A 10,299-nucleotide genomic window follows, 5' to 3' on the forward strand; every position below is an offset into this window, starting at 1 on the left:
TCAAAAGAAATTTCAATTGTTGTACTGTTGATATTTGACTCTGTTGACTAATGAGTTTGCCCACCACTGCTCTATACTGAGCCAAACCATCCAGGGCAAGACTTCAACTCTTGAAGACCTGTTCCGTGACTCTGGCCCTTTAAGAAGACTATTGTCACAGGCCTGCAGACCAGCCCTGGGAGCCACGGAAACATAAGAATGTTTGGTTTCCTTATCTCTGTTACAGCTTGGCAGTGGCTACCATTTGTACCTCTGAGACATTCTCCTCCTGCCTTTTTGTATTGGTTGGGTAATCATTGAGCTTTATTCTTCACCGTGGTTAGAAAGCCCTGAGATTTATTTGGGCGGGGGGCAGCCCATCACTTTATTTAATGCTTTTATTTGCTCTGTGAACAGGTAAACGGTCATCAGTGGTCTTACAGGAGAGATGAACCCAGGCCACGTTCCTGCCTGCCTTCCTTCTTTCCTTTCTTCCTTCCTACCTGCTCTCCTTCCTTCCTACCTTCTCTCTTCCCTTCCTTCCTTCCTTTCTACTTTCTTCCTTCCTTCCTCCCTTCTTTCCTTCCTTTTTCTCCTTCCTACATTCTTTCCATCTTTCCTACCTTCTCTCCTTCCTTCCTTCCTTCCTTCCTTCCTTCCTTCCTTCCTTCCTTCCTTCTTCATTTCTTTTCTTCCAATGATCTTCCTTCCTTCCTTCCTTCCTTCCTTCCTTCCACCAATCCATCCTTCCTTTCTTCTACCCTTCTTTCCCTCCATCTTTCCTTCCTTTTTTCCATCCATCCTTCCTTTCTTCTTTCCATTCATCCTTCCTTCCTTGCCTACATCCTTCCTTTCTTGTATCTTTCCTTCCTTTCTCCCTTTCTCCCTTCCTCCCTTTCTTGTTTCCTTCCTTCCACCTTCTCTCCTTCCTTCTTTCTTTTCTTGCTTTGTTTCTTCCTTCCTTTCTACCTTCTTTCCTTCCTTCCTTCCTTCCTTCCTTCCTTCCTTCCTTCCTTCCTTCCTTCTGTCCATCCTTCCTTTCTCTTTCTTCCTTCCTTCTCTCCATCCATCTATCATTCCTTCCTTTCGTCCTTCCCTCCTTCCCTCCTTCCTTTCTTCCTTTTTTGCTTCCTTCCTTCCTTTTTTTAAAATAATATTTGCTTTTTAAAAATATGTTTTTCTTGATTTTAGAGAGAGAGGAAGGAAGAGGGAGACAGAGAGAGAAACATCAATGATGAGAGAGCAACATTGATCGACTACCTCCTACATGCCACCTACTGGGGATTGAGCCCACAACCCAGGCATGTTCCTATGAACCTCCTGGTTCTCAGGTCAATGCTCAATCAGTGAGTCACACTGGCCTGTCTGAATTCCATCCCTTTTCAAGGCTGAGTAATATTCCACTGCATGGATAGACCACGTATTGTCTATGCACTCATCTGAGATGAACATTGGGCTGTTTCCACCTCTTAGCTATTGTGAATAACGTTGCTATGAGCATGGGTTTGCAACTATCTGCTTGTACCCCTGCTTCCCTTTCTTTTGGGTATAAATCCAGAAGTGGGGCTGTTGTACCAAATGCTAATTGTATGCTTAATTTGTTTTGAGGAGTCTCCATACCATTGTCCACAGCGGCTGCACCATGTTATACTCCCATCAGCAATGCACAGTGATTCCATTTCCTCCACATTCTTGCCCAAACTGGCTTTTGTTGTTGTTGGTAAAGTATCAGCTTTTAAAGGTATTTAATCACATCGAGGTAAAGGTGACAAGGAAGCAAGTATTTTTTTTTAAGCAAGTATTTTTTATTTTCCCATATGCTGTTGTCCTTCAAGATTCACTTTATTTTTTTAAAAAAATATATTTGTATTGATTTTTTTTTTCAGAGAGAGAGGAAGGGAGAGAGGGGAGAGAGAAACATAGAAGATTGGCTACCTCCTGCACGCCTCCTACCAGGAATCAAACCCACAACCCAGGCATGTGCCCAGACTGGGAATCAAACCAGCAACCTTTGGGTGCATGGGATGATGCCAAACCAATGAACCACACCGACCAGGGCCGCTTTCATTTTTAAAGGACATAGAGGAGGCCACATATGGCCAGTATTAAAACTAACATGGGATTTGTGTTTTCACTGATACTCTTTTTTCGTTGTTGTTAATCCTTACCTGAGGATATTTTTTCCATTGATTTTTAGAATGGAAGAGAGGGAAGGAGGGGGGAGAGAGAAAAGAGAGAGAGAAACATTGGTATGAAAGAGACACATCATTTGGTTGCCTCCCATATGCTTCTTGAACAGGGCCAGGGATCAGACCTGCAGCCCAGGTACATGCCCTTGACCGGGAATTGAACCCGAGACCCTTCAGTGTGCGGGCTGATGCTGTAACCACTGAGCAAACCAGCCAGGGCTCATTGATACTCTTTTGATATGAATAAATGCCACTTGATATTAGGACTGCCAGAAAGCACAGTGTCAACAGCAACGGCTTGGGAGACTGGGTGGGCTGTTGATATCTGTGGGACCTTGAGGAGGTTACTTAACCTCTCTGTGCTCAGGCCCCTCATCTGTAAGATGGGATCGCCACTGTCTGTGTCACATTGGGTGGCCACGAGGACTGAAGGCGTTAATATTCATATGGTGCTTGAAGTGGGCACGGCCCGTGCAGAGCACAGGGTACAGGGAAGAAGTCTTTGGTGCGGGGAGGGATTTGCCGGGCTTGGTTCCGAGCCCCGCCCTCTACCTGACCACAGCTCTCGCACTGCAGGGGCTCCTCTCTCCTGGTGGACCGTTTCCTGTTGGCTGCACCCTCCCCTCCCGTCCACGTTTCCTGCTGCTCCGAAGATCACCCACAGTCCGAGCTCCTGAACATGCCCCCCGAGGAGGACTACTGGTAAAACGTCTGAATCAGATACACGGGGTCTTTCCATTTGGTCTTGAGGAAAGACAGGTCCCCAGGCCCCAGGTGCAGACACAGACCCACCCAAACGTCCCCCGGCTGCAAGCACAACCTTCTCCTTCCGGACTCCACTCGGCCAAGCCCACTGGGCCTGGTCCACTCCCTCAGCCTCCGTTGGCAGGAGGAGGCATTATTTCTGCAGCATGAGGTCATCACACTGGCCGTGAACCCACCCCATCTCTGGAGGGAATGTCCCCAGGGGTGACACGTAGACATCACGCTCCCCTGGGGACAGTGGGGCGGCCGATACTCTGTTGGGCATGTTAGGCTTCCCAGCAGGGAGCTAGGGTTTGGAGGTGCCGAGCAGCATCTGCCTGGGCAGCTGCCTGTGGGATCCTTTCTGGGCGGACCCCGCCTCCTTCCCTCGTGTTAATCAGCAGAGAGGGGCCTGGGAACCTCACTTTCTGGTTAGCCCAGCAGCTGCTCCCAAGGATTCAAATCACAACAGATCCAGCCCTGGCCAGTGTGGCTCAGTGGATAGAGCGTCAGCCTGCGGACTGAAGGGTCCCGAGTTCAACTCCGGTCAAGGGCACATGCCCAGGATGCGGGCTCCATTCCCAGTGGGGGGACGTGCAGGAGGCAGCCGATCAGTGATTCTCTCTCATCATTGATGTTTCTCTCTCTCCTCCCTTCCTCTCTGAACTAACATATATATATATGGAGAGAGAGAGAGAGAGAGAGAGAGAGAGAGCACCAATTGAAGGCCAATATGTACGTAGGCCTCTTAGATATGTGGCTTAGACAAGAAGAACCAGGGGACAGGGCTCACGCGTCTGTCTGTTTTTTCTCTTTGCTGCTGCCTCGCCTTCAGGCAGCCTTGGGGGACGCCCTTGCTCCTCAAAAGCCTGGCCGTCCTCCTGGCGTACGTGTCGTGGGCCTTCAGCCTGACCATAGCCAACAGCCACTCCTGGCGCGTGTGGGAGTTCCGCAACCAGAGCATCGCCGTCATCCACATTGGACTCTGGGAAACTTATTACGTCGAAACCTTTAACATGACCGGCCTGAACCTGAAGGTGTCCGTGTCCGCCAAGCTCAATTCGAGCTGGGGCATTCCGGATGAGATCTACTACGGCCAGGACCTGCTGCTGCTGGCCAACTTCCTGGCGCCCGTGGCCCTGGTGTTTAGCACGCTGGCCACCTGGGCCTGCTGGACCGGCGCCCCGTACCCCCATTTCTTCCGCTCCTGCTACAACACCGCCGCCCTCCACCTCTTCCTCACCTGCTTCTGCCTCACGCTCACCGTGGCCTGGAACTTCATCGTCGACCTTTACGGCCAAACCACCCTGGAGTTTCCACCGAAGTTTCCTGTGAGCAAAGAGATGATCCAGAGTAAGGGCGTCTCCTACGTGCTGCCGCTGGGCATCCTGGCCTGCATCTTCTCGCTCATCAGCGCCATTATCTTCGTCATGGACAGCTGCGCCATGGAGGAGGAGGAGCCCCCATTGTTGATGTCTATGGTCTGAATGGAGGGCCCTCTCTCCGCCGTGGCTGGCAGGCGCTTTCCGGAAGAAATGTCCTGTGTACGCTTCATAGTGTCGTCACCATCCAGGCGTTTCCAATAAAACAGGCTTGGCTTTCCAGGGTGTCTCTGAAGCTCGTATTCTCCTCCCCTGCTCCCTTCTGCAAGCTGCTCCTTTCTTGGGAGCTGCTCGCGTGCTGAAACCTGTAGGCAAACATATTCTGTATCTACGGTCACAACGCAAAGGCCCTGGCCGGTGTGGCTCAGTGGTTGAGCATCGCCCCCCCCCCCACACCAGGTGGTGGCCGGTTCAATTCCGGGTCAGGGCACATGCCCGGGTTGCGGGCTTGATCCCCAGTAGGGGGTGTGCAGGAGGCAGCCGGTCCCTGATTCTCTCTCATCACTGATGTTTCTCTCTCTCTCCCTCTCCCTTCCTCTCTGACATCAATAAATAACATACAGAGTCCACACCTCAGGCGAGCAGTGAGACGGGCGTCCAGGCCAGCAGTGGGGCCTGGGAGTGAGACCAGGTGAGACCACACATGGGCTGTGAAGAGCCGGCCGTGTGCGGTCATCGGCTGGGGCCCACTCACGTCTGACACGGCTGCAGCCGGGAGCTCATGGGCAGCGGCCAGCAGAAGCGCCCTCTGACCTCTGAGCGGAGCCCGGCAGGACGGCCCTGCAGCGAGTGGAGGGAAGAGCAGTGGGCCCCGATCCCAGAGGCTGCTTCCAGGTCCTGGCCCCGGGCCACCGTGTCCCGGCTTGTGCCCTGGAGGGACCTGCTGATACGGTGACCTGGCCACAGTGACAGGCACAGGGGCCCCGGAGCCTCCCGGGTTGGCGAGAAGCGGGGCCACACACATCAGCGGCAGAGCCCTCCCGGCTCCCAGTCCAGCTCCGCTCCATCCGGCCGAGGGCAGCCGGCCTGGCTCTGACTGTGCAATGGGAAGGCCGGGCTGGGCTGGCCCCCGGGGCACTGGCTGGGGTCAGGGAGGACTCTGCCTTCTGCAGGGACAGGAACCGGCCAGCAAAGGGCGACAGCCTCCCGCCTCCCAAGGCAGGCAGCTGGGCTGGGCAGGGGGGATGGGGGGACCACACCTGATTCCCCTTCAGCAGGGTCAGGGGGAGGCTAAGCGAGGGCTTTGGGGCCGGGTGGGCACCCAGCTGCCCTGGGAGGCCTGTGCCGCCTGCCACTCTGCAGACGGGTCCACTGCGCAGGCCGAGCCCTCCAGGAGCTGGACGCCAGCACAGACTTGGTGCTCAGGGCATTTGGGGGGCAGGGGGAGGCAAGAGGAGTGCCCACCTGGGGTCTGCACCCCTCTGTCTAAGGGGGTTTGAGGGCCCCGGGGCTGCAGGCAGGACCTGGGGGATTGGTGACGGGCTGGGGCCCGGGCTCAGCAGGTCCCTGGAGCTGCAGGGAGCGCGGAGGGTGCTGTGCGCTGCATGGGGGCTCCAGGGGGTGAGAGATGCTGCCACCGATGTGGGGTGGCATCAGGGACTTGGACCAGGCGGCACCGGGGCAGAGCCACGTCTCACAGAGCAGGTGCAGGAAGTCAGCCAGTTTGCAGACCCGAATCCATTTCTTTTCGAGGTAAAACAATCTGCCAGAGAGGCAGGTGGTGGAAGCCAGGCCCAGGAAAAATGCTAGTAATGGCACTTTGTCATCTAAGCCACAGACAGTGGGGCGCGGGGAGGCAGGGCGTTCTCCACGCAAGGCCCTCGCCCCAATGCAGCTGGACAACGCCAAGGTCACCAGTTGGGAGGGACCGTGGGACAAAGAGAGTAGCCCGCCCAAGGGCACTGGTGCAATGACAGGACCCCTGACCGCTGGGGGTGGAGGGGGTGGGGGAAAGGGTGAAGCCCATCAGAGCAATGGCCACAGGGTGAGGGGCCGCTTACCCAGAGGTCGCGGGTAAAGGAGACACAGACTCTGGGCAGCCCAGGGTTCCATTTTTAGCTCTGCCCTTTAACTGCTGTGTGCCCTCAAGGAAGTCGCTCGCCCTCTCTGTGCTGCAGAAGTCTCACCTGTTCCATGGGCCACAGCTGCTCCTCACAGGAGTGGGGGGTGATTGTGTGTGTGCCCCGCTTGCCCTGAGAGCTTTCCACTTCGTAGTCAGCACCCGGGCCTCACCACCCTCCCCTCCCCGAGCCTCCAGGGACGGCACGGGCCCCTCTGACCTCTGGCATGGACTCTGGACGGGCCACTGCTCTCCTGTCTCCTTCCAATCCCAGCTGTCACAGTCCAGCAGGAAAGAGATGGCACGCCCAAAGGATTTTCTGGAAGGACTTTGGCAAAGGGACTGTTGACAGATGTGAGAGCAGGGGCAGACAGCCAACCGGGAGGTGGCACCCCGGAAACAGAGACCCTCCAAGGTCTCAAGGGGGCGGGGCCATGTGAACATGCAGGATGGGCATGTGACCAACCAGAAGTGGGCATGTGAACAAGGGGGTGGGCAAAGTGATCAACTGGAAGTGAGCACGTGAATAAGGGTGTGGACGATGTGATGGTGAGCAAGAGGGCAGGGCCATGTGAAGATTGAAGGGGTGCGGCCAGGAGCCCCCAGAAGCTGAAGAGGCAGGAAGGACCCTCCCTGGAGCCTCTGAGGGAGCACAGCCCCCGACATCCTGATTTCAGATTCTGGCCCCAGAACCGGGAGGGCACCTGTTCCTGTGGGTTAGGCCGGTCTTAGTCATCGGAGCAGCAGCCCCAGGAAACGGGCCCCTCCTTGCCCCTGCTTTTGGGGCTTTGACCAGGTTCTGGGAACAGCTGAGCCCTGTGCCCCGGCAGGGGGACCCCCTAGACCTCTCACTGCGGGGCTCACAGGGAGACCCATCCCTGTGCCTGTGCCTCGGCCCTGCCTCCCGCTCCCCCGGACTCCTGGGCAGTGACAGAGCAGTGGGCGCACCAGGCAGCTGCTGGGTGGGAAGCGCAGGCCACGTGGCTCAGGGCCTCCCCGCCGCCTGGCCGACCTCCCAGCAGCAGGATGATGCAGGGTCCTCCCCAGCCCCGCCCCCCCCCCCCCGGCCTCCCCCTCATGAGTCCAGCCTGGGCCTCGGCTCCCTGGGGCACCTGGGTTGACAGGAGCCAGCAACTGGGTTATGGTGCCCATATTCCAGATGCCAAAACAGAGGCTCCGGGAGGGGGAGCAGAGGCCCCTACTCCAGCCCCCCTCCCCCTCAACTCAGCCCAGCTCACAGGTGTTCCCCCAGCTGCCTCCTGGTTGCCATGGCGTTGGAGGAGGAGGAAGAGGAGGAGATTTCTGAGAAGCAATCCCCAAATTCACACCAGCTGGCCCCTCCTTCCTCATCCCTCTCTCCAGCCTCAAAGCCTCCTTTTGGGCAGGTAAGCTGGGGGGAGGGGGGTTGGCTCTTCCTGGCCAGGCAGCCGGAGCAAAGGAGGTCAAAGAGGCCTCGGGTCCAGGTAGTGGGTTCTGGGACCCCCACCTCACCCAGCAGATTTCCTGGGCCTGGGCTCCATCACCCTCCCCCAGTTCCCAGACCAGGCGGGCTGTTTCCTGCCTCCCTGCCTTCGCACATGCAGTTCCCTCCACCTGGAACGCCCTTCCTCATCCTTCAGGTCCCAGCTTGGCTTTAACTCCCCTGGAGAACCTTCCCTGAGTCCCTCGGGGCGTCCCCTGCATCCTGCACCCTCCCCACCCCCAGTCACAGCCTTTTTCTGGATGATGCTCTCTGGGGGTGGTGAGGTCTTGGGGTGCTAGCTCTGCCTTTGTGCCCCAGCCCCTGGCACAGACAGGTGCTCAGTAAACCCAGAAGGAAGGGAAGGAGGGAGGGAGGGGAGCAAGGGAACACCTCTCATGGGATTGGAGAAGATCTGGACAGTGAGCACCTGGCACGGGGCTGGGCACGGAGCAAAGCCCACTCCCTTCTGCCGCCTCCACCTGAGCCTGGGCCCCAGCACCTTCCGCCTCCTACGATTTCGAGTCGGCTCAGGGGTCGTCTCCACACCCGCAGGCCTGTGTCTGCTGCCCATTAGGATGCGAGGTCATGACACCAGGAGGCAGATGGGCACCAGACTTCTTAAGGAGCTGGTGTGTTAGGGAGGAAGGCCTCCATTCTCTGAAATCCCAAACTGTGGGAGCTTGCAAGGGCCTGAGGGCTGACCTTGAGCAAGGGTTTTCTCACTGAATACTTTCTGCAAACCAAGCCTTACCTGACGCCGTTATATAAAACAGGTGGAAGCTAAGCTGCTTGGGGGCGAAGGGGTGGGTGTTGAAGGCGCCTGGGAGAGGGGACCAGAGTCCCCTTCCCCCTGTGGCTCTGGGTTGGGGGAGATGGGGGTTGGGGTTGGTCCTGGCGGTGGGGTGGGGCAGCCAGGAGAGAGGGGGAGCTCTGGGGAGAGTCCAGAGCTGACATTTACTCACGGTACGGAAGGGCTTCAATTTTCAGAACTGCGTGTTCATGCCCGAATGGCTGGGCCAACGAACTCATCTTTCACAACAAGAAGTCAGTCTATACACACAATGTCCATCGTGCCCAAAGCTGTTTAGTCTACCAATCCATGAACATGGTATATTCCACTTGTTTAATACGTGCTCTTTCTAGAAAATTGAGAGTAATGTTTACTTATTTCTTTTTAACGTTATGTTTTTCATTTTTTACAATTTTAAATTTTACTTGAATTTTACAAAAGAAAAAGAAAGAGAAGTTGATGGAATTGCTGAATTCATAGAAATATTTCCTCTAGACAAGAGAGACTTCCCCTAAAATATCCCTTCAAGATTAAAAAAAAAACAACAGTGAGAACATTAAAGGTTGAAGTCATTATGATTTTCTCCAAGGACATGTTTTTTTGCCCCAGGCAATGTATCAGTGAAAATTCTGCTCTGTGAGATATCTAGGATTTTTAAAAAATATTTTATTGATTTTTTACAGAGAGGAAGGGAGAGGTATAGAGAGTTAGAAACATCGATGAGAAAGAAACATAGGATTTTTATGGTTTCGTGACTTACATTGAAGTCTTTTATCCATTTTGAGTTTATTCTTGTGTATGGTGTAAGTTGGTGGTCTAGTTTCATTTTTTGCATGTACCTGTCCAATTTTCCCAATACCATTTATTGAAGAGGCTGTCTGTACTCCATTGTATGCTCTTGCCTCCTTTGTCAAATATTAATTGAGCGTAATGGCTTGGGTAGATTTCTGGGCTCTCTGTTCTGTTCCATTGATCTGTATGCCTGTTCTTGTGCGAGTTACCAGGCTGTTTTGATTACAATGGCTTTGTAGTATAACTTGATTTTTAGTATTGTGATCCCTTCAACTTTGTTCTATCTCAAGATTGCTTCAGCGATTCAGGGTCTTTTTTGGTTCCATATAAATTTTCTATGTACAATATCATGTCATCTGTGAATAATGACAGTTTTACTTTCTCCTTTCCAATTTGGATAACTTTTTTTCTTGTCTGATCACTGTGGCTAGGAATTTCAGTACTATGTTGAACAGGAGTGGTGAACGCGACATTCCTGTCTTATTCCTGTTCTTAGGGGAAATGGTTTTAGTTTTTGCTATTTAGTATGATGTTAGCTGTACGTTTGTCATATATGGCCTTTATTATGTTGAGGTATGATTCCCTCTATTCCCACTTTACTGAGAGTTTTTATCAAAAATGGTTGTTTGCCCGGCCAGTGTGGCTCAGTGGTTGAGCTTTGACCTATAAATCTCAAGGAGGTCAGGGGTTGATTCCTGGTCAGGGCACGTGACTGGGTTATGGGCTCGATCTCCAGTATGGGGCATGCAGGAGGCAGCCAATCAATGGTTGTCTCTCATCATTGATGTTTCTCTCTCCCTTTCTCTCTAAAATCAATAAAAATATATATTTTAAAAAATTGTTGTTGGCTTTTGGGGTGAATACGCTTTTTCTGTGTCTATTGATATGATCATGTGATTTTT

This window comes from Myotis nattereri (assembly GCF_964212035.1).
Source record: "Myotis nattereri genome assembly, chromosome: X".
Classification (NCBI taxonomy): Eukaryota; Metazoa; Chordata; class Mammalia; order Chiroptera; family Vespertilionidae; genus Myotis; species Myotis nattereri.